Below are 24,462 nucleotides of genomic sequence, written 5' to 3' on the forward strand. Positions count from 1 at the left end.
AAACAAATGAACACTGACTGGGCTGGGACACACAACAAATCACAATCACACTGTGTTCTGGTGTAGTGAAAAGCGTTTTACTACGTAATTTGTGGGAAATACTTGCTGTAGTTACGTATGCATCACAACATCTCAGCATGATGCGGAGAATGGAAGTGCTTGTCACACGAAAACGAAAGTAAATACGAAAATAGGCGCGAAAAACTAAATTACACTCTAGAATATAGGTTAACTCTCAGCAAAAAACTTTTTCATCAACATCGTTTGGCTGCAGATGACAAGCTACCTGTAATAATTAACACAAGAGTGGTCCAGTAAATTCATGCTCACCAAATGTAAAAGTATTTACAAAAAGAAACGATCTGTTGTTTGAACTAAAAATGCACTTAATTTTATAATCATGTAACAAAAACGTTCACATTGCAGAATAAATAAAAACGAAAACCCACAGATGATGGCACAGTGATGCCGAAACATGTTTGGGTACTGAGAAAAACGGTGCTTTGCGTATCAGGCGGACCTCAAATCCCAAAAATGTTAACTGCAAACACGGCCAATACAAGGAGCTGCAAACCAAACATGGATATGACTTTTTCATTCTACTTTCAATCAATTGGGACTTTTTAAAAGAGCTTAGTAATTGGTACTACATTATAAATCTATGTTTAAATAAATTAACAATTACTTTTCTGTTTAAATTTATTGAAGCTCTTCTCCTTTTCCTGTTGGTTTACACCCACCACCGATAATTCTATTTTGGTAATGCTGAGGTGACATGAGGACAAAGCATATAAGATACATTTTTTTAATTGTTTAGTGATTTACTCACTTGCTTTTAAACCATATACTGTAGCTTATTGGAAGTATTTTATTAGCAAGAAAAATGTGTCATCATTAATTAATTTTCTTTGAATTTTTTTAGTTAATATAGTTTCATAATATGAATCATCCTTGCAAATACTGTATGTCACACTTTGGAACACTCCACTTGTCACCCAGTATTATCCTGGTCTTGAATGTATCAATCAGCTTCTTCGCCAAGGCCATGACTTCCTAAAATCATGGACTGAAGTGTGATCCATTCTGTGTGAGGTTTTGGCAGCCACACCTAGAATAGCTTTTCGTCACCTGGTCTCCGCAATATCCTTGTCAGACCCTATGCTCCTTCTGCACCCATCTCCCTACCCTGGGGCTCCTACTCCTGTGACTGTCCCCGCTGCAGGATTTTCCCTATGCACCCTCCTACCACCACCTATTCCCACCATGTAACTGGCAAAAATATACTATCACAGGGCGAGCCACCTGTGAAACAACACATGTCATATACCAGATGTTGTTTAAACACTCTTCAGCCTTATACAGTGGCATGACTACTACCCAGTTATCAGTCAGGATGAATAGACACAGGCAGAGGGTGTATACAGGCAACAAACAATATCCTGTTGCAGAGTGTGCTGTACATCATGACAGTCGTGATCTCTGCGCCTGTTGCACCACACAGGTACCAGTTTCTCAGAACTCCACAGGTGGGAACTAGCAGTACATGTCCTTGGTTCTCGCAATCCACCTGGCCTTAATTTACATTAATTCCTTCCATCTCAGCATTTCTTTCCTGTAACTTGTCCTTTCTTCACTCCATTTTAGTTTTCTACATGTTCCGTTTTCTGGCTTGTTTATTATTTGCTGTCCTGCCTGCCACCCCTGTTACATACAATGCACTTAGCTTTTCACTTTTGTTAAGGCATGCATGATGTTTTAGTAGTAACCTCTGTCTTGTGTATTACCCTGCCTTCCATCTTTAAGCTCCCAGATTTTCAAATCTTGCCTGTTACAGTCCCCAACAATCAGTCTTTCTTTCTCATCACGTCCTGCAAGTCTACCCTGACCCGAGGTTCTGGGTGACTTTTCTGAACTATACCTGTTTCCCTAAATCTCTGCAGTCCTTTTCCTTCACCTCTCTTCCTTCCTCTTCAACTCTTCTGCCAGAAAATGGAGCCACTGGCCCCGAAAGCTTGTAAAAGTTAAATCCTGTGTGTGTGTGTGTGTGTGTGTGTGTGTGTGTGTGAGTGAGAGAGAGAGGCAATAACAGAGTTCAGTCAACTGTAATAACTGACTCATAGAGGGATGATCAACAAAAATATAATAAGTCGTCTGGGTAAGAATTTTAACAAGGAAAGCCTGGAAACCTAGATGGAGATGTATCGGGCTTAATGCTTTCACCAGACAAATATGAGGTCACAAGCATTAAGAAATGAGTAATGACTAAATCATGAAAGGATTGCCAGCAAAAAAGTCATCTTGGTAACAATTTTAACAATTACAGTCTGGAAACCTAGGCAGAGATGTACAGTGTTTGAAACTTTAGCGATATCAGTATGAGGTGACGAGCATTAAGAAACCAATAATTTCAAGCTGGCTGGTTGCAAATTGTGGGTAAAAATGTGACATGATCACGTATCATCTATAAGCAAACAACCGCAACACAGTATAAAGATGCCACCAGTTGACGAGCAGGACGGAGTTGATTCAAGAGTTCCTGACAGCAGATGAGTCTTGGGTGACCATCAACTGACAGCAGAGAATTATGCAAGGGAAATATGCGTATTCAATTAAGCTTGTCTCCTAAGAAAGACTTGCATTCTTGCCTGTACATACCTGTGGGTAGTTCGTCTATCATGGCTTACTTGTAGCTATGACTATTGTCATTTAAAGTGTGATGTATACAGGACCTGAGGGTTCAATTTGAGCAATAAGAAACTGGCTCCCTTTCATGATTCTAGTCTAAGTGATAGGGCAGGCAGGCTATTTGTTCTAGTAATTTGAGTGTCTAGTAAGCCTCATCTCTGTTCTCCACTCATTAAAATTGTGACCCAGTGACTGTGCTCTTCAGCATGTTCACGTAAGCTCAGGAAGAAGCAATAAAATCAGACCAAGGTACCAAACCAGAAGCTCATTTCTTCATTTGTACCTCCCTAGCCTTATACCCGAGTTTGTATGCTGTCTCCAACCATAGAGACCTGATAAACCTCAGCTAAACCCTGAACCCTGTTGTCAACTTATTCCTTTGCATGAAGCCTCTAGTGTGCCAAAGCATTGGTGGATCTGAAAAATCCCACACCACTTGCTATCTAACTGAGGGATTCGTGTATGTATGTTGCAACCTCCATCAGGGTACAACACAACAATAATGCTTTAACAATGGCAAATTGATTGAATGTGTCTGCTCAGAACTGAATATGCTGGTCTGCATTGACGGTTTTCATTTGGTTGCTCCCACATACTGGTTTCACTCAAAAGACTGAATGTTTAGTCCAATCAGTTCGTATAGCTACAACCGACTGATTAAATTGTTTTCATTTGTTTTCTCACATAAAGTAGTTTTGCTCAAAATAATGAATGAATAATTCTGCTGACACGTGAAACTACAACCAAATTAGATGACTGTTTTCCAGTAACCAACTGAATCAATTGTTTTTTCATTTGGTTGTTCCTGTCACTAGGTCTTCCAATGCTGCAGTAGTCCAATGTGGTCTGACTACACAAATAAATAAACTTTATAAAATTTCACTTTTGTTTGTAAACTACTCTTTATAGCACAGTCACACCAGTATGTAGTCACACATACTACAAGCATTACTCTGAGACAGCAAGAGTCTCAATTAGTTTTTTGACATTTAGCTGTATGGAATGGTTTGTCCTCTTCTATCTTGTCAGCAAGTGATGCATTCTTACTAATGTGCCATGCTGTCTCATACAATCGGTGCTTTAATTACTATCAAGAAATTTGTAACTCCATGAATCATGATTTACCAGTCTGCGCGAGTCGACCGAAGCGTCCGATCCCACCCATCGGCTTTGACCTGTGACGTAAGGCTGTTGTTGTGTATGACGTCACGATGGCACGGAATTTAGTTAGTGAGAATGGCGTGTTTGTAGGTGTCGTTTTGATGCGATCGGTGGTGCTCTCTGGTGGTGTGTTAGGTGATGTTTTTGGTTTAGTTTGGGAGTGTGGCGTCGTGTGAATTTTGGTAAATTGCTTTTTTATGTCTTTGGTAAGTATGGATATGACTGACAGGGTCAACAGTTTTTGGTTGTCAGCTATGATGGGGGACAGTGCGTTGTCTCTAATAAAATTTCTTCAACTATTCGGATTTTTGGATGAAGTCGTGAAGTGTTCGGTATGCTGTGAAGAAATGAGGCTTACTTAAAGTTCCGGCGTCTCGGACTAGGGACGGCTGTATGTGGAGATGTTGTAAGGATAACAGGTCAAGGGAAGTGTTCGATCCCAATGTGTGGCTGGGAATGTTGGTTTTGGTATCGGGAGATGTTTTTGAGCTAGATAGGTCAAGGGAAGTGTTAGGTCCTAATTTATGAGATCGGGAGCTGCTGTTGAGCTATATAGGTCAAGGGAAATGTCCAATTCCAGATAATATTGTGTTTAGTGGTATTTGGGGAGTTTTGTGATGTTGGTTTTTTTCCTCATTTTGCGTGGTTTTGTATGGGGGTGGATGTCTAAATTTGTTTGTATTTAGTTTGTCCCCACCCAAAAACCCCCTATTTCCTGCACCTGTATGTTTGCTTTTTGATGTATTTTCGTCCACATAATGTGTACGTAACTACTTTATATGCGCCATATTGGAATCGTGGTTTATGGTCGTTTCCGCCATATTTGTGACGTCATGGGTCAAAGCAGACGGGCGGGATCGGATGCTTCCATATTTCCATCTGCGCTTCTTCCTTCAGACCTCCTCTCATGTCTACTGAATTGCTTACTTTCTGTTGAACATCCCAGCTGCGTACTTGAGGTTTCCTATATTTTTAAAATGTTTTGCAGATGCATACTGTGTTTTAGACTCTTTGTTGATGTGATTACTGCCATCTGAATTTTTACAGAATTCTTTCTTATATTTTCGTCTTCATACTTTCTGTTTCTTCCCAGACATTATCCTTCTTTATGGTCATCAATGGGATGTTAAAACCTAATCTTCATTTCTTTTTTCTTATTTATATCATCTCCTTGTTTTGCATTAGCCTTCCTTCTCCTTGAGTGACAGGGAACAATTACTTCTATTTCGATCTCCCATTCATTCTTTTGCATTTTATTCTATTCTGCCTGTAAGCAACCAGTCTTAGTACTTGCACTTTTTCCCTTCATATTAATTTTGTGTGTCATCTGTTTGTGCCTGTTTCTTCTGTGCTTGTATTACGACAAACTGTTCTAGCTCAGTGACCATATTGTCTTGACATGCAGCGTCAAGTAAATATAGTATATTCCTACATAAATATAGAAGAGAACGTAGCTTACTTGTTTTAACTGTCCAAGTAATTAACAGTGTAAAGTAGAGATACTGGTTTTAATTGGATAGTTGTTTTATATTGTAAGGCAGAAGATAAAAGAGGCAAAACTTACCCATCAAATATAAAGTGCACATGAAAAGGAATTATAAGGTACAGTCTTCCACATTGAATTCAGCAATACAGAGTATTCTGGATTGAGTAGTAAAATATGTACATGTACTAACAAAAAATGTATCCATTGAAAGAACTGTATCTTCTCCAATAAAATGTTGAGCAAAGTAAAACTGTGCAAATTCCTCCACTATCACATGAATGATATAAAACAGTGTGTTCCCATCTAGAAATAAACAGTCAACTATGATGAAAGAGCTTAAAATTGTAGAAAGGTACTTCAAAGAGACCAGGGCATAAATTGTCGAATTGCAGAATTGAGGTTTTACCATATGCTGAACACAGTTCAATAAATACAAGTTGAATGGCTTTAGAGGTTTCCCAGAAATCTCTTAAGAGTTCTGCAAATTCCTCCCCCAACTGCAACAGGTTCCTAAGCACAAAGTAAAGGGGAGAATGATACCTAGACTACATTAATAAGATTGTTCCAGTGTTACCGTTGAACACGAACAGGATCGAGATCCATATGGAAGGAGCGAGGATACAAATGCAGGTAAAATCTCCTTGCATTTGTCTCAAAGAGATGTATTGCAACACTCCTGTGGAGAGTGTTTGCACCATCCACAAAAAAGGATTAACTTACTTACAAGAGAGCTGTTAAAGGGTTAATAGCTTTACTTTTCTTGTTCTTCTTCTTTTCCCTTTTCCCATTTCTTCTACAGGGTCAGTATTTATAAGTGTTTGAGCAATGTTAGTGGTAAGTGTTGGCCAGATGCCCTTCCAAATGCCCCCCCCCCCCCCCCCCCAAGATAGAATTGGTGTACCCCACCTACCACCTGCATCTAGATTTATGTTCAAGTGTAAGAATGTTTGCTAAAAGTTTGCATAGCATGTAGCTGAGGCAGAATGTGCATACCAGACCAGCATTTACCTCGTTGGGTGTGGGAAACAGTCTAAAAACCACATCCTGTCTGGCCAACTCAGCAGCCCTCATCATTAATCCACAAGTCAGATTAAATCTGGATCAAGCTCACCACCTCACATCCCAGAAGGGCTGCTTTAATATGCTCAGCTACCTGGTTAGGTAATACCTTTATTAATAAAGTGATGAACATCATGTCTTACTTGTTCTCCTCATCACAGATTTGCAAACAATTTCACTCATTATATATGTTTATGAGAAGGTAACAGTATGCTCACTGCAGCTTCCTGTAAGTTGTTCTGTGGATTGGCCCTATGAAAGTATATGTCCTCTTCCCTTTTTGTCATCAGCAGGTCATATCAGACTTATGTTTATTTTCATACGACAGGGTGATTATAATTAAAGTTCCAGGTTCAAAATGCCATAAAAAAAGAATAGCTACTCAGACCGATGTCAAATTTGAATGGAATATTATCAAAGAAATGGGAAATTGTTGTGACTCACTGATCTTTCAAAGTGCCACCACGCAGTTATGCGCGTCCTTTACATGCGGTGCTGTCTGCCAGCCATGCAGCAGCAGCGCCACCTAAGCGGCCAACCAGCCAGCGACCGCTAGATTTGGACTCAGTTATGATTTGACTGTTAAAGTTTACACACGTCTTACTCTGTTTACTTGATCTGTGACTTTCATGTAATGCGTCTTCCTTGAAATATATTTGTTCAACTTGAAGTTATTACAGTTGGTGATGAGGTAGTGATTTTTCTTTTCCATCGTTGATCCACATGTTTCCTTGGCTACTTTAGAGCAACTATTGCAAGGTCTTATAGAACAGCAAACGCTTCTCACAAATGCGATTCGTGATTTCGTCGCGGCATCAAATGCGGGGCGTCTCTCGCCGTTGTCTCTACCTACTTTTCCTCCTTATGACGAAACGGCGGCAGACTGGTCTGATTACGAAAAACGTCTTTGACAGCACTTCTTGGCATTTCATGTCGTGGACGAACAAACTTGTAAGTCTCTGTTCCTTTAATGGATTTCACCTCAAACGTATCGGTTGTTGTCGCAATCGGCTCCTTGGAAAGATCCTGCGTCTTTGTCCTTTGCTGAAATGTGCTCACTTCTGTCCGCCTATTTTCAAAAGCATACGCATGTGGTAGCCTCTCGTGTTGCCTTTTATCGTTGTCAAACACAACCAAATCAATCCTATCGCGCTTGGGTTGCTGAACTTCACGGCCTCAGTAGAAAGTGTCAATTTGTTACTGAAGTTCACAAAGAGTCCTACGCCGATTCCATGGTACGGGATGCTATTATCCGATCGGCGCCCGACATAGAAGTTTGGCAACGTGCCTTCAGCTGGCAAATCCAACTCTAGATGAAGTCCTATCCATCGCTCAGTCTTTTGAAATTCCTCGCATTGCTGGAGCGCAAATAGAGGCCTGGGGTGACGTCGGGGGAATACAACCTCTGTGCACTGTTGACGAAGCGTGTGGCGTGTCCCCGCCGGCCGACGTGGCCGCAGTACGCTCCCAAGCGCAGCCTCGGCCTAACCGTAAACAAACCTCTAAGAAACTACAGCAAAACCCACGGCAACTTCCTTCATGTTCGTGGTGTTTTACAAAACATTCACGAGAAGATTGTCCACAACGTTAGGCCGTGTGTCACAAATGCAAAAAAAACGGTCATGTGTCATCCGTTTGCAAATCCGACCGCATATATGATGTTCATGAACATGACACTGATTCTGATTCTGTGTTGTCTGTCAAATGTACTTCTTCCCTTTCAGGGAAGTTATTCCTCACTGTCCAAATACTTGGTCAAAATGTTCGCATGCAGGTGGATACTGGTTCTGCTGCCACTATCATCAATTCTCAGACGTATCTTCAGTTGGGTTCTCCAATCCTGTCACCTGTCACTAGGCAATTACGGACTTACAATAAACAGAAGATTTCTCTCTTGAGACAATTTGATGCTGAGGTATCTTACAAATCTGTCGTTCGCACTGTTCCCATATTTGTGGTTGACCATAGTAACGCAGAGAATCTTTTTGGTTTCGATGCCTTTCGTGTTTTTGGGTTCACCATAGATGACTCGTCTCTGATGCTATTCCTTATTCTCAACTGGATACCTTGTTGACGACATTGTCGTCCCTTTTTTGTCCTGGGTTAGGCCATGCAAACGACTTTGAAGCTCATATCACGCTCAAACCCACTGCACGGCCTAAGTTTTTTCGGGCTTGACTCATTCCTGTGGCCCTTTGTGATCAGGTCAAATGGGAGCTGGATTGTCTCACTGCTTCAGGGGTCTTGCTTCCTGTCACTTCCAGTGAGTGGTCCTCTCCTGTCATTTTCGTTGCTAAGCCAAATGGTGATATTCGTCTCTGTGGCGATTTCAAAGCCACTGTAAATGCTCAATGCCTTATCGACACTTACCCTATGCCTCGACCTGAAGAATTGTTCACTAAACTTGCTGGAGGCCAGTATTTTTCTAAACTTGACCTGTCAGAAGCTTATCATCAACTTCCTCTCGACGCTGCTTCCCGGCAGTTTCTGGTCCTTAACACGCCTTTCGGCCTCTATCAATACCAATGATTGCCATTCGGGGTTGCCAGCGCCCCTGCTTTCTTTCAGCGATTCTTGGAACAATTATTGCTCACTGTAATTGGGTGTATAAATTACCAGGACGACATTGTTGTCACTGGCTCCACCACTGACGAACATCTTCAAAATCTCCGCACACTTTTTCATGTCTTACAGACAGCCGGTCTTAAGTGTAATCTTCAGAAATCGAAATTTTTTCGGGCATCTATCACGTACTTGGGGTTTCAACTCTCTCGGGATGGTATTCATCCGCTTCAGCAAACTGTCAATGCGATCAATGCTCTTCCTTGCCCTACATCTGTTAAAGAACTGCAGGCCTTCTTGGGGAAAATAGCATACTATCACAGGTTTTCACCATCTGCTGCTTCGGTGGCTCAGCCGTTGCATCGCCTGTTGCATCTTTCAAAGTGCGGCCGCGCAGTTACGCACGTCCTCTACATGCGGCGCTGTCTGCCAGCCATGCAGCAGCAGCACCACCTAAGCGGCCAACCAGCCAGCGACCGCTAGATTTGGACTCAGTTATGATTTGACTGTTAAAGTGTACGCACGTCTTACTCTGTTTACTTGATCTGTGACTTTCATGTATTGCGTCTTCCTTGAAATATATTTGTTCAACTTGAAGTTATTACAGAAATGTGATGGAAACAATAAAAATTTATGAAAATTTTCCCACTATATGGTGCTGAAAATGTCATAACGTAAATGGATTCAGCTACAAATTACAGAAGAATTGCAATATGAAAGCTATGGTGTGAGTTCCACATTAAACGAACTGTACTGTGCAATGTGTATCACTGCTCAAGTGTGACATTTGACAGTAAAACAGTGGAAGTGGTCAAAAGACATCCGTCATATTTTTTCCTTCATTGTCGTATCTGATTTATTTACTTCATTAACAAAATCAAATGAATTTTCCTAATTTTTTCTCCTCTTTGCAGTCATGTATTAGGATGCAGAATATTTATATTTTTTTCAACATTTCATTCGATATACCTAGAATGGCGGAAGGGGTCAATTCGAACCCACTGTAATTTCCTTTTTTAATGTATGTAGATCATCCAACAATGGAGTGGCAACAGTCAGCAGTCATGCAGCGCATTTGCTTCTCAGTATTGCAATTTGGCACATGGAAATTCCAGTCAACCATAGTTTATATCTTTTTTGTCCACAAAGCACGTTTTCGAACATGTGTCATCAGCGTAGACTTTCTGATGAAAAAGTGTTACATCTCTTATTTATTTATTTCTTACTTCATTGATCCAACTGTGACAAACTCATGAGGGTATAGAGTGTGTCAGTAAACAATATATACATAGGTAGTATTAAAGCAGTCAATCATACTAAAGTAATATTCCATGTTTGCATTACACATATGTGGTTAGAATGACAGATTACAGCAAACATTAGACACAGTAAGTGGAAAACAAAGAAAATTATGAAGTTGAATTGGAAATTGACTTCACTGACGAAGATGATGATTATGTACATGACACAAGTTTAGATGAAGACACTGTGAATAAGGAGTGATAAGCAGAAGAGGATTCATATGCTGATCTATGTCAATCATCACTTCTTTCATTACAGCAGGCACAGCTGCACATGTCTGCAAAGATAACTGCTAGCAATGGAACCATGTGAGGGGTCGTGTTATAACTTCAAGTTGAACAAATATATTTCAAGGACGACGCAATACATGAAAGTCACAGATCAAGTAAACAGAGTAAGACGTGTGTCACTTTAACAGTCAAATCATAAACTGAGTCCGAGTCTAGTGGCCGCTGGCTGGCTGGCCGCTTAGGTGGCACTGCTGCTGCATGGCTGGCAGACAGCACCGTGTGTAGAGGAGGCGCGTAACTGCACGGTGGCACTTTGAAAGATCGGCGAGTCACAAAACTTTCCCCCCCTTTGAAGTTTTTGCACAGGTCTTGATGGAGGTGGCCTGTAGATTGCTAACATACATAGGTGTTGTTTGACCGGCCGTAAATTCTTGGGGAGGAGGCTTCCCGTATGGACGGAAGTGTCCCCGATGATAACGGGTCGAGATGACAGGAGACGTGGGGGTCGAATCTGCTGGGGCGCTGTGCACCAATCTGCCCATTGCGGCAAGTTCGGTTGTTATAACAGGAGACATGGGTGATGTGTCCGCGTCCGTGGAAGGAGGAGGTGAGTAGCGTTGCTCCGACAGATGATGGTCATCTGGTTCCTGCATGGGCATGTCTCCTGTTGGCGTCAGTTCTTGTGCTGGCACCGATATGATGGTGAGAGGACTGCGTTGTGAGCAATGAGAGATTCCAGGATCCCGAGCGTCAGGTAGAGCCGAAGGTGGTGTAGTGGCATCCGGAACAGGTGTCGTCGGCACACGAGGCTGAAGCTGGTCCGAATGACGCACTGCAACACCCGTGTCTGTCTGGATTTCATACAGGCGTCGGCCATGGTGTCGTAAGATGCGGCCAGGACTCCATTTTGGCCGCTTGCCATATCCCCGTATCCATACAAGGTAGCTGGCGGTGAACCGGTCAAGCAAAGGCACCTGCGGACGTGAAGTGGAAGACCGCAGAAGATGAAGTAGCGTGCAGGGCTGTCAGCCGTGTAAGAGCTCAGCCAGGCTGTGGTCGCCCATGGGGGTGAAACGGTAAGAAGCCAGAAATTGGAGAAGGGCATCGTCAGCAGCAGAAGAAGTCAGGAGTTTCCTCATCTGAGCTTTAAGTGTGCGAACAGTCGTTCAGCCTCACTGTTTGACTGTGGATGGAACGGAGGGGCCGTGACATGCATGACGCCATGACGGGCACAAAAATCCGAAAAATCGGAAGAGGCAAATTGTGGACCATTATCAGTGACAAGAGTAGAGGGAAGGCCTTCCAAAGAGAAAATGCAAGCTAGGGCATTGGTGGTTGCTGCGGTGGTAGGCGACGTGCAACGGACAATGAAAGGAAAGTTAGAGTAGGTGTACCTAAAAAAGGTCCCGCGAAGTCAGCATGAATACGCTCCCAGGGCTTCTCAGGCGAAGGCCACAGTGACAAAGATGACTTCAGGGTGGCGGCCTGTGACTCACAAGGGCCGCAGGCAGCGACCATGTGTGCAATTTCAGAGTCGATGCTGGGCCAGTACACATGACGGCGCGCCAGAAATTTTCTGTGAGAGACACCCCAGTGCCCTTGGTGAAGGAGGCGCAAGACCGAAGCACGCAAAGACGCAGGTACCACAACACACAGAGAAGCATTTTCGGTGGAAAGGAGGATAACACCATCCCTAGCCGTGAGGCGGTAACGCAAAGTGTAGTAGTTCCGCAAGATCAGAAGTCTTAGCGGATGGACGATCTGGCCAACCCTTCTGAATACAGCGTAAAACCCAGGAGAGGGTAAGGTCAGAACCCGTAGCAGCCGCCAGCCGGTCCCCAGTGATGGGGAATCCGTCCACAACCCGCTGCTTGGCAACATCCAGGTGGAAAAACAAAAGTTCGTCCCTATCAAATGCCAGATCAGGACCCATGGGAAGGCGAGACAGTGCATCAGCATTCGCATGTTGAGCCGTCGACCGGAAATGAATCTCATAATTACAACGAGACAAGTAAAGAGCCTAACGCTGGAGGCGGTGTGCAGCCTTGTCGGGAAGTGATGTTGATGGATGAAACAAGGAAACAAGTGGTTTGTGATCCGTAACAAGATGAAATTTGGATCCATAGAGAAAAACACCAAACTTATGAAGAGCATAAATAATGGCCAAAGCTTCTTTTTCAATTTGAGAATACTTTTGTTGGGCATCCGTGAGCATTTTGGAGGCATAAGCCATGGGTTGTTCAGAACCGTCAGAAAAACAGTGCGCAAGGACTGCACCAACCCTGTATTGAGAGGCGTCCGTGGCAAGAACAAGACGTTGGCCAGGTCGATAAGTAGCCAGGCACGAGGCCTGTTTCAGCATAGTCTTCAATTTCTGGAAAGCCGCATCGCATGACAAGGACCAGTGAAAAGGCATGTTTTTGTGCAACAGGCAATGCAACGGCTGAGCCACCGAAGCAGTAGACGTTGAAAACCTGTGATAGTATGCTATTTTCCCCAAGAAGGCCTGCAGTTCCTTAACAGATGTAGGGTGAGGAAGGGCACTGATCGCAGCGACAGTTTGCTGAAGCGGATGAATACCATCCCGAGAGAGTTGAAACCCCCAGTACGTGATAGATGCCTGAAAAAATTTTGATTTCTGAAGATTACACTTAAGACCGGCTGTCTGTAAGACATGAAAAAGTGTGCGGAGATTTTGAAGATGTTCGTCAGTGGTGGAGCCAGTGACAACAATGTCGTCCTGGTAATTTATACTCCCAAGGACAGTGAGCAATAATTGTTCCAAGAATCGCTGAAAGAAAGCAGGGGCGCTGGCAACCCCGAATGGCAATCATTGGTATTGATAGAGGCCGAAAGGCGTGTTAAGGACCAGAAACTGCCGGGAAGCAGCGTCGAGAGGAAGTTGATGATAAGCTTCTGACAGGTCAAGTTTAGAAAAATACTGGCCTCCAGCAAGTTTAGTGAACAATTCTTCAGGTCGAGGCATAGGGTAAGTGTCGATAAGGCATTGAGCATTTACAGTGGCTTTGAAATTGCCACAGAGACGAAAGTACCAGTTACTGTGAAACTACAATACTTTTTACCAACAGTAGGAAGCGCAGTTTTTTGCTTCATTCAGAAATTGTTCCCTAATGCCACTCTGAGTAAACTTTCCTATGATCCGGTTGTAGATTCTCTAACTATTATGACCAACAAGTCAATGTAGTGGCAGCTAGGTACCATTCTTTCATTACAAGAACAGGGCAGAAAAAACTTATCGTCAGTGTGTAACAGATTTGATGAGTATGACGAAGAAATGCACATTCAAATGTGCTTGTGGTGCTTTATTTTTCTGATGTTATGTTATGTGATGCGATCGTGTACAATGTAACTGATGTCAGACTTAGAGAACAGATTTTGAAACAGTCATATCCATCCTTTCAACACATGCAAATACAAGATGAGTATGATTCAGGTACAGTGTTCGCCGATAAATTTGAGCAGCCAGGTTGAGTCGTCCCTTGCTCGTGACTGGCTCTTTAGGCAGAAACAGTTCATGTGCACCATGCCATGTAAACAGCTCTCTAAACAGGTTAATAGATCCCCTGTGGGTGTGGGGGTTAGAATAGGCTCGAGGTATTTCTACCTGTCGTAAGAAGTGACTAAAAGGAGTCTCACACTTCTCGGCCCTATGAGTTGAGGTCCCTTTCTATAGTTTGACCAGCCACTTTCAAAATTCTACAGAAGTGCAGGCCATATGGGGAATGATGCCTTATGTGGTGCATGAGTTATCCATAGTGCCCTTAGATTCTATCTCCTGAATCTCTTGTCATGGCTTTGCATCTCCACCAGCGATTCAACTATTTGGGTGTGGACACTTTCCGGAGAATGTCATCTTCTTCCATTGTCTCCTGTCCTCTTTCACCCTGTAACAATATTGGATTTCTCTGCACCCAATATCCAGCATGGTAGCCAGTCCATTGTGGTGGGGCTGTCATTTACCCATTTGGTGGTAGCCTTCTGACAACAGAGGGATCACACTGCTGATGCCTGAGCTGTAAACTCCCTATGTATGCTGAGGAGTAGATGCCTGCCTTCCTGGGCCATCAGGACTCCCGGCAATGGCCATCATGCCAGTTGGCCTTTGCTGTGGCTGGGTGGTGCCTGTGTGGAGAGCCCCTGATCAGAGTGGGTGGCATCAGGGTGGATGACCCCCAGTGAAGTGGACTAAGTCATTTCTTGCTGGTGACCTTATGGCCCTAGCAGTCTCTGAGAAGGGCAGGATTGAGTACAATGCCAACAGGTCTCACCCTAAACCGTTTCCCTCCCTCACTATATCATGGGAAGAACGTTGGGCTACAGAACGGACAGAGCCATATTCGCCTCAGTTTTTAGTCTGGAGCAGAACTGAAGGGGACTCCTTTCTACCTATGAAGCCTCAATTTTTCATTGAACACCTTGAGAATAAGTTTTGAGAAGTGATAGCACTGTCCAAGGTTCAAAATAGTGCAGTTGTGAATCAGACAGCATCCCCTCCCCAATCCCGAGTATTACTCGCCTGTGACATGCTGGGTGATATTCCTGTTTCCATCACTTCCCATAAAAGCCTCAACATGGTCCACGGGATCGTTTTCCATTGCGATCTCCTCTTGCAGTCTGACAATGAGTCCACATCAATTTAGAGTGGTGGGGTGTTCATTTCACCTGGCGCATTTACAGGGGACCCAAAGACAACAGGGTTGCTACCGGTGCCTTCATCTTGGCCTTTGAGGGTGATTCATTGCCTGAAAAGGTCAAGTTGATGGTTTACTGCTGTGATGTTAAGCCATATGCCCCTCCCCCTGTGCAGTGCTTTAAGTGCTGGAAGTTCAGGCACATGTCTTCCCGCTGCACTTCCAGTGCCACATGTCGAGACTGCGGATGTCCACTGCACCCACGTACTCCATGAGCGCCTCCTCCCACTTTCATCAACTGTGGAGAGCACCACTCTCCCTGCTCGCCAGACTGACCAGTACTGCAAGAGGGCTGGAAAATTATGGAGTACAAGACCCTGGACCGGTTGACTTACACAGAGGCTTAACGTAAATTTGAAAGATTTCACCCCATTCAGCTGATGTCAACATATGCTGCAGCTGCATCACCATTGCTATCCAAAGTGTCAGTGGTTCCTCACTCTGTGCCACGAACAGTGGGCCCGCTAAGCCACCAGAATACATCTGCCCCCTTTGTGGTAGGAGGCAAATCTTCCTCCATTGCTCCCAAAGCACCTACTTTGGGATCAAGACCCCCCTGAATGCAGGGGATATCGGTCTCTTCCCCCCTGCCAGAGAAGCGACAGCCTCCTTCGGCTCCTCTTGTGTTGTGCAGAAGGGGTCCCTTGGGGCCCTCTCTCCCAAGGTCTCCAATAGTGCCACGACGGATACTCGCCAGTGGCTCAAGGAGCCAAAAGCTGCTGAATGAAGAGCTTCATGGTCTTCCTCCGTGCCTAAAGCTGCTTTGGAGACAGCTTTCCAGCAAACTCCTAAAGGGAAGCGAGACAGCAAGCAAACTAAGAAGAAGTTTGCTAAGAAACAGGACTCACTGGTGGCCGCAGCACCACCACTCCCTACCAATTCTGCATCTGAGGATGCAGTGGAGATCTTACCATCCCCTGTGGACATGGATCTCACTGACGCCTCATCCACCATCACAATGGCTACAAATACACAATTGGTGGCAGTAGGTGACCCTGAGACATAACCTGCCTCCTTGCGCTCTTCATGCCTTCCCAGCCTGACTATAAAATCATCTTTCATTGGAATTGCAGCGGTTTCTTCCACCACCTGGCTGAGCTACAGCAACTCTTAAGCTTTACATCTGCTTTCTGCAATGCCCCCCAGGAAATCTGGTCCCCAGCATTACAAGAACCATAGCGACTATAACAGAGTGTCAGGTGGAGTTTGTGTCTATGTCCTGAACTCAGTATGCAGTGAACCTGTGCCACTTCAAATCCCTCCTGAAGCTGTGGCTGTCAGGATAAGGATGACGCAGGAAATGACTGTCTGAGACGTATATCTTCCTCCACATGGTGCAGTACCCCTGAATGCATTGGCTGCACTGATTCATCAAGTCCCTAAGCCTTTCCTACTTTTGGGAGATTTTAACACTCATAACCCCTTGTGGGGTGGCACCGTGCTTGCTGGTCAAGGCAGAGATGTCGAAAATTTACTGTCACAACTCGACCTCTGCCTTTTAAATACAGGTGCCCTCACACATTTCAGTGTGGCACATGGCACATATTCGGCCATTGATCTCTCAGTTTGCAGTCCTGGCCTTCTCCCATCTATCCACTGGAGAGCACATGACGAGCTGTGTTGTAGTGACCACTTCCCAATCTTCCTGTCACTGCTCCAACGTCAGGCCCACAGATGCCTGCACAGATGACCTTTAAACAAGGCAGACTGGGATGCTTTCACCTGTGCTGTCACCGCTGAATCTCCCCCACATGGTAACATCAATGTGGTGGTTGAGCAGGTAACTACAATGATCATTTCTGCGGCGGAAAACGTGATCCCTCGTTCTTCAGGGTGCCCCCGGCGAAAGACAGTCCATTGGTGGTCACCGGAAGTCGCTGAGGCAATTAAGGAGCGTCAGAGAGCTCTACAGAGGCATAAGCGACACCATTGCCTGGAGCACATCATAGACTTTAAACGGCTTCGTTCCCACATTTGCCAGCTTATCAAAAGACGGAAACAGGAGTGTCACCTTCCCAAGTCTGGGAAAAGATCAAACGAGTTTTTGGGTACCAGACCCAAACAGGTGTTCCCGGTGTCAACATAAATGGCGTGTTATCTACCAACATACACGCGATTGCTGAGCACTTTGCTGAGCGCTGTGCTCGTGCCTCTGTGTTGGAGAATGACACCCTCCCCCCTCCACAGCCTTTTGCACTCTCAAACTATGGATGGAAGGGAAAGTCCTCTTGTTCACTACACGCCACAGTGAACCCAATAATGCCCCATTTACAGAGTGGGAGCTCCTCAGTGCCCTTGCACATTCCCCCGACACAGTTCCTGGGCGAGATCAGATCCACAGTCAGATGACTAAACATCTCTCATCTGACTACAAGCGACATCTTGTGATCTTCAACTGGATCTGGTGCGATGGCATCTTTCCCTTGCACTGACGGGAGAGCACCATAATACCAGTCCCCGAACCCGGCCAAGACCTGCTTGATTTGGACTGCTATCAGCCCATCAGCCTCACCAATGTTCTTTGTAAGCTGTTGGAATGTATGGTGTGTCGATGTTTGGTTTGGGTCCTGGAGTCACGTGACCTACTGGCTTCGTGCCAGGGCTGTTTCCGCCTGGGTCGCTGTACCACTGATAATCTTGTGTCCCTCAAGTCCGCCATCCGAACAGCCTTCCCCAGACGCCAGTACCTTGTTACCGTCTTTTTTGATTTACGAAAAGCATATGACACCACCTGGCGACATCATATCCTTGCCACATTATGCGAGTGGTGTCTCCGGTGCCTGCTTCCGTTTTTTATCCAGAATTTCCTGTCGCTTCGTACTTCCCGTGTCCAAGTTGGCGCCTCCCATAGTTCCCCCCATATCCTGGAGAATGGTGTCCTGCAGGTCTCTATATTGAGTATATCTCTATTTTTAGTGGCCATTAACAGTCTAGCAGCAGCTGTAGGGCTGTCTGTCTCACCCTCTCTGTATGCAGACGACTTCTGCATTTCGTACTGCTCCATCCGGTACTGGTGTTGCTGAGAGGCGCCTACAGGGACCCATCTACAAGGCACAGTCATGGACTCTAGCCCATGGCTTCCAGTTTTCAGCCACAAAGTCATGTTTTATGCACTTCTGTCGACGTTGTACCTTTCATCCGGAACCAGAACTCTACCTTACTGATGATTCCCTCACTGTAGTGGAGACATATCAATTTTTAGGACTGGTTTTCGACGCCTAATTAACTTGGATTCCTCTCCTTCGCCAGCTTAAGCGGAAGTGCTGGCAGCACCTCCACTGCCTGAGGAACACCAACTGGGGTGCAGATCACTGTATGCTGCTGCAGCTCTGAGAGCCCTTGTTCAATTCTGCCTTGACTATGGGAGTCTGGTTTATGGTTTGGCGGCGCCCTCAGCATTGTGTATACTCGAGCCAGTGCACCACTGTGGCGTTCGACTAGTGGTGGGAGCTTTTAGGACGAGTCTGGTGACCAGCGTCCTGGCAGAGGCTGGTGTCCCTCTATTGCACGTCAGGCATGCGCAACTGCTCACCAGTTACGTTGCACACGTTTGTAGTTCTCCTGCTCAACCAAATTACCATCTCCTTTTCCCACAAATGGTGCTTCATCTCCCACATCGGCAGCCCAGGTTAGGGCTTACAATTGCAGTTCGCGTCCAATCCCTTCTGTCTGAACTGGAGTCCTTGCCTTTACCACCTATACCCAAGGTCCATTCACATACATCTCCATGGTTTACACCCAGGCCGCAGCTTTGCCTGGACCTTTCGCATGGCCCATAGGACTCAGATCACCCCGCATATCTCCGCTGTCACTTCCTCTCGATTCTTGACATGTACCGAGGCCATGAAGGGGTTTACACCGATGGCTTGATGGCTGATGGTCACGTCGGCTTTGCATATGTCCATGGAGGACATATTCAACAGCATTCCTTGCCCAATGGCTGCAGTGTTTTCACTACAGAGCTGATGGCTATATCTCGTGTTCCTGAGCACATCTGTTCAGGCCCTGGGGAGTCATTTCTTCTGTGTACTGACCCCTTGAGCAGCCTACAAGCTATCGACCAGTGCTAACCTCATCATCCTCTGGCAGCAACCATGCAGGAGTCCATCTATGCCCTGGAACAGTCCGGTCATTCAGTGGTGTTTGTGTGGACCCTAGGACATGTCGGAATCGCAGGCAATGAACTTGCTAACAGGCTGGCCAAACAGGCTACACGGAAACCACTTATGGAGATTGGCATTCCAATTACTGACCTGCGTTTGTTTTTGTGCCACCAGGTTTTCCGGCTTTGGGAGACGGAATGGCATAGTCTTAGTAACCACATCAAACTGTGTGTCATTAAGGAGACTACGAATGTGTGGCAGTCCTCCATGCGGGCCTCTCACAGGGACTCTGTGGTTCTATGCTGGCTCCACATGGGCCATGCTTGGGCACAACTACCTCCTGCACCGTGAAGACCTGCCTCAGTGTCAGTGCGGCAACCGGTTGACAGTGGCCCATATTCTGGTGCACTGTTCCACTTTGACTGCCCTGTGACGAAATCTTCGGTTACTGGACTCGTTGCCACTTATTTTATCTGACAGTGCCTTATCGGGTGGTTTAATTATACTTTTTATACCTGAGGGTGGGTTTTATCATTTGATCTAAGTTTTAGCGCATGTCCTTTGTCCCTCCGTGTCCTCCACCCTAGTGCTCTTAGGGTGGAGGTTTTAATGTGCTGCAGAGTGGCTGGCATCTCATAATCTGCTTTGTCGTTTTAATATCTTCTAGCTATTTATTGTGTTTCTGTGGTTTTCTTGTCCCCTTTTGTCCATTTAAGTGTTTGTCGCCCTTTGTTCATCCTTGTGGTTTTTCCTTTCTCTTCGTTTTGTGTTGTCAGTCTCGCTTGTTTTATTCTCATTCCTGTGGCATTGTTTTATTTGGAACAAGGGATCAATGACCTAGCAGTTTCGTCCTTCCCCTCTCTTTTAAACGAACCAACCAACCTGGCAAATAGAATTAAGTCATACCTTCGGTGCTATTCGTGGCACAAATGCCAAGACTGCCCACCCAGACAAGCACAGTGTTGCACTTGGAGCGAGAAAGGTCACGTACAATCCGTATGTTTGCAATGGAACAAACAAAAGAATTCTGCCCACTCACGTAATCAATGCAGTGTATTCAAAGCCTGCTGCAGTCATTAGCAAAACTAGCAAGCAAACACTTTCTTCAGTGCTGTGCCAGTCCAACAAACTTTTTGTTCAATTGCATATAAGTGGGAAGCACGTGAAATTTCAGTTGGACATGAGTGCCTCTGTTACATTGCTGAATCGTGACACATATGAACTGTTAGACTCCCCACACCTTTCTAAAAGTAGCACACACCTCACAGCTTATAATAGACAAGACATCCCTGTTCTCAGAAAATGTACTTTGCCTGCCATGTATCACTTGTGTACGCGAACTATGACTTTCATGTGCTACAATCATGCGATTGTGAGAACATATTTGGCCTTGATTTATTTTATTTTTTTGGTGTTAACATTCAGGAAACACTGTTGTCAATGACTGCATTCAGTGCCAAAGACAGTGTAGGTAGCTTGCTGAAAAAATTCCCTGAACTTTTTCTGAAGCTTTATTCAAGGCTAACAATTTTGTTATTTTATTGCACATATTGCTATGAAAGACAATGCTCAGCCGAAATTTTGCTGGGCAGAACTGTTCCCATTGCATTATGGGACAAAGTGTCCACTGAACTTAAAGAATTGCAAGATAGTGGAGCTATTGCGCCCATACAAGCTAGTCAATGGGCAAGTCCACTGGTTTTGCTCCCCAAACCTTCAGCTCACATTCGCCTCTGTGTTGACTTTAAATCTACAGTCATCCTACAAACTATGATTGATAATTATCCATTGCCACCCCAGAGGATCTCACGAATGGATTAGGCACTGGTCATTACTTTTCAAAAATTGATTTGCGCGATGCCTATCTTCAAATACTAGTAGACGAAGCATCTCAAAACATGTGTCGTGAACATTCATTTGGGCTTGTTTAAATATTTGCATTTGCCTTTTGGCAGTGCTTCTGCACCCACCATTTTCCAACAGTATTTCGAACAGCTGACTGCTCAAGTACCAAACTGTTCAAACTATTTGGATGATACTGTTGTAGCAGGTCATACACCTGAAGAACACACTGAAAATTTGTGTAGTTTGTTTCGTGTGTTATCTGATGCAGGACTAGAGTGTACACTGGACAAGTGTGACAGTTTTAAACCTGAGTTGGAGTATCTTGGTCATGTCATAAACAGTCAAGGTGTACATCCTCTTTAGTCACATTTGTTAGCCATACAGGACCTGCCAGTTCCTCACAATGTCACAGAATTGCAGTCAGTCTTAGGGAAAATGAACTATTATGTTCAGTCCATATCAAATGCTACGCAAATCGCAGCTCCATTGCATCAATTTCATCGTAAGAACATCCCCTTTGTTTGGATAGATGAGCGCCAAGAAACTTTTAAAAAATATAAAGATGTATTTCTCAGTGATCACTGCTTGGTACACTTTTATCTTGACCTACCTGTTGTGTTGCAAGTTGACACTTCCGCTTATGGAAATGGTGCAGTGCTATGGAAACGGTGCAGTGCTTTTGCACAGATTTGGTGATAAAGACAGGCATATTGCTTTTGCATCAAAAGTGCTGTCCAGATCTCAGTGTAACTATTCACAAATAGAGAAAGATTGGCTATTGTGTATGGTGTCACCAAATTCCACCACTATTTGTATGGCAGAAAATTCTACTTAGTAAATGGATCACAAGCCACTGCAGTCCTCGTTTTATCCTATGAAGCTGGTTCCTGTACAAACTGTCCAAAAATTGTAAAGATGGCCTTTGTTGTTGTCTCAATAACAATATGAGAGAGTGTATCGTCCAACAGCTCGACATGGTAATGCAAATGCAATTTCACGTCTTCCGATTGACCCTGATACAGACTTTGATGCTTCTGCTGCATCTTGTTGTCACATCAATGCTCACAATTCTGAATTGCTTCAGTCCTTTCCTCTGAATTATAGGAAAATTCCTCAGGCCATGGAAGCTCATTCAAATTTGAACATTTTGCTAAAATATATTCGCACATCTTTGCCTGACTCATTGCAGTAGCGCGCTGATACTTTGCATGTCGGCATAGCCTCGCTATACAGAAAGGAGTGATTCTTGTCCAAAATGACAGTGGACAGTCACATGTGCTGATCCCCAAAGCTTTGCAAAAAGAAGTATTGCAATTACTTCACCAAGGACACTGGGGGATTGTTTGTATGAAACAGTTAGTATGTCAACACTGCACTTGGCTGGGTATGGACACCCAAATAGAACAGATTATGTCACAGTGCCATGCATGTGTGGAAAATCATTTTGCTCAGCCACAAATGTTTTCTGCTTGGCCTAAGTCACAATCATCATGGCAATGTGTGCACATAGACTTTGCGGGATCTTTTTGGAACACTCGTTGGTTGATTGGGTAGACTTTTATAGCAAGTTTCCTTTTGCTGTGCCAGTGAACTCAACAACGTCACATAGCACTTTTTAGGTGTTGTCCTCAATTGTTTCCTTTGAAGGTTTGCCTAAATTCATAGTGTTGGACAATGGTTCTCAGTTCACATCAAATGAATTTGAATCATTCTGTGAACACAATGGCATACAGCACCTAACTAGTGCACCATTCCATCCACAGTCGAACTGTTAAGTGGAACATTTTATCAGAATCAAAAGAAGGCTGGAAGTATCGCTTCGAACTGCATGGTTTTGTGTTTTATGGGGTTTTTAGCAGCAGCAGATGGTGGGTGCAAGGCAAGATCCTTTGTCGAATTGGCCTATGCATGTATCTCATTTCAGGCCCAGATGGATTGCAGCACCGACATTACAATAAAATTCACCACTGCCATGTGCATGGTTATCCTTCTGTATCTCTTCCCCCAGATTCACAGATCCCGAGGACAGTGTGGCCACAGCAGCTGCCAGAGGGTGTCATCACAACACCACAGGACAACCCCATCCAGATGGAGCCTTTGCCTCCTCTGCCTGCTCTCGTCCTACCAATGGAGCTGGACCCACAAATGCCGCAGTAACCAACGCCTTCTACGTTGTGGTATGGGCCTCAGGAGGTGGACACGTACCCTTCTGGATGTCTTCCGGGGGACATTTCCACCAGTGCACAGGCCAGATAGTGGGGTATGACTGGAAGTCTCATGTCCCCTGCAGCCACAGCTTCCAGTCCATTAGTGTGTCCACCCTGCTGCCTCCCCCACTGTTTTCGTGCTCCATATACAATGACAGTCCATCACCTTGGTGGGGAGCAATGTAACGGCATAAAGTCAAGCACCAGCATGCTATTTGGGAATGATAGAAAAGAGGTGGCTGTGAGAAGACGTCAGCCAGTCGCACGCTGACTGACCCCTCTCCAGGATGACTACACGACAACAGCAGCCCCTATGTCAAGAGGACATAAGTGCCATGACTGACTGGTGATGCTCCAGTTGAATAGCCACTTCACAACCAGCGGCTGGATAAAAGCGTCAGTGCTCATTACTTTGCTTGTACACTCTATGTAACACAGACATGGGAACTGTTATACTGAAGAAATTGCTTATTTTGTATGTCACTCTTTGCTTGTGACACATCTGTGTAATTGTCAGATTTAAGTATTGTCTTTTAATTTTTTGTAATAAAACTCATTAATATGATTTGTTTGAATTGTTTTTCTAGTGAACTGAGTAGGATTCCTGGACTTCACACATTTGATGACAAACTTAGAGACATAATGAAATTTGCCAGTGATGGTAGAGGTAACAGGACCTCCACAACCCATCTCCTCAGAAAAATACAGTCCTATGTAAACAATGCTGTCAACCTGCACCATACTGTTCACTTTGCAGAATAAAGAGATGACAGCTGATGTGGGAGCAGATTTTCCACTGACCATATTCTGCAGTTCTGTGTACTGACACATCCTTAGAAGCGGAAATGGGCTTCATCTGTCCACAGAATGTTCCATAGTCATTCATTGTCCACTTCCATGCAAGTAAGAAATTCTAGAACAAACATTTGTCTTACTGCCAGGTCAGTATGAAACAACTCCTGAACATGAGTAATTTTGTATAGCAATGCAGGAAGTATCGAAGAATTTCATGCACCATGCTCAAAGGGGAGCAGATTTTCCACTGACCATATTCTGCAGTTCTGTGTACTGACACGTCCTTAGAAGTGGAAATGGGCTTCATCTGTCCAC

The 24,462-nt window shown here is 44.6% G+C and overlaps 1 long non-coding RNA gene across 1 annotated transcript; it reads left to right on the forward strand.

The window, feature by feature from the left end:
• The first annotated feature begins 470 nt into the window (after positions 1 to 470).
• On the forward strand, positions 471 to 23,917 carry LOC124723202. The gene is made up of 2 exons (XR_007006535.1): positions 471 to 643; positions 23,154 to 23,917. It is a non-coding gene; the product is annotated as an uncharacterized LOC124723202 (long non-coding RNA).
• The last annotated feature ends 545 nt before the right edge of the window (positions 23,918 to 24,462 follow it).

Source organism: Schistocerca piceifrons, chromosome X, assembly GCF_021461385.2.
Source record: "Schistocerca piceifrons isolate TAMUIC-IGC-003096 chromosome X, iqSchPice1.1, whole genome shotgun sequence".
Taxonomy (NCBI): Eukaryota; Metazoa; Arthropoda; class Insecta; order Orthoptera; family Acrididae; genus Schistocerca; species Schistocerca piceifrons.